Here is a 901-nt window from a genome sequence, read left to right as displayed (position 1 = left end):
GGGTAATAAATACTTCAGAAATAGACATAAAGAAAGCAATTACGATATTATTTTCTATTTGTTGCTCAGAGAAAATGAACAATAATAGAAGATAACTGAAAATGCAGAAGGCTTAGCAAAATTACTCTTAGGAGAGATCAGCTTGATCCATATTTGCACGAATACTCTTAATAATATGTAACCAAGCATAATTTTACATATTAAATAACTAAAAAATTAAATAAATATTAGAAGGTTTTGGCTTTGGTGAGATTTTACTTATATCCAGTTTCGTCATTCTGAACTCCTGCCAAATTCGAAAAAGTGGGTAATAGGTAAATTTGACTTTTTAATGTTTTTTTTACAAGCTAACAAAGTGTGGTTATTATTGACCCCTGAATCGTCCATTCGTCCACTCCAAAAGAAATGGTAAAAAAATATATAAATATTTTTGTTTTAAATTATCTTGGTCAATAAGGTTTCAGTAAAAATTATTTTGGCCTGCAATTTAAAATTTGAAGTGGTCTCCGTTATGATCAATATTTCTATATCAGACAAAGACAAATGCATTGTCATGACATTTCCTATAATATAAGAATGAAAGCAACTAATATCAGAATGAAAGTCAATAATGAGTCCACACCACCTCGTCATTATAATATCAGAAGGAAAGCAACTAATTGGAATGTCTTATATATCACATTATTAGGGAAGTGTTACATAATGCCACGTACTTAAAAACCATATTATAGCTGTAGCTTTATAGTTTTCATGTATGGCTTTATTCTTTATTCTTCTTCTGTTTGTCTGCTCTTCTGATTGGAAGCTTATTTTTAAACAATATATAAATATATATATATATATATATATTTATTATAATGAAACTTTCTTGTCCTTCACGGAGGTGAACTTTTATAGATAA

The sequence above is a fragment of the Morus notabilis genome, unplaced genomic scaffold, assembly GCF_000414095.1.
Source record: "Morus notabilis unplaced genomic scaffold, ASM41409v2 Scaffold1309, whole genome shotgun sequence".
In the NCBI taxonomy this organism is placed as follows: Eukaryota; Viridiplantae; Streptophyta; class Magnoliopsida; order Rosales; family Moraceae; genus Morus; species Morus notabilis.
This window is presented reverse-complemented; position numbering follows the sequence as displayed.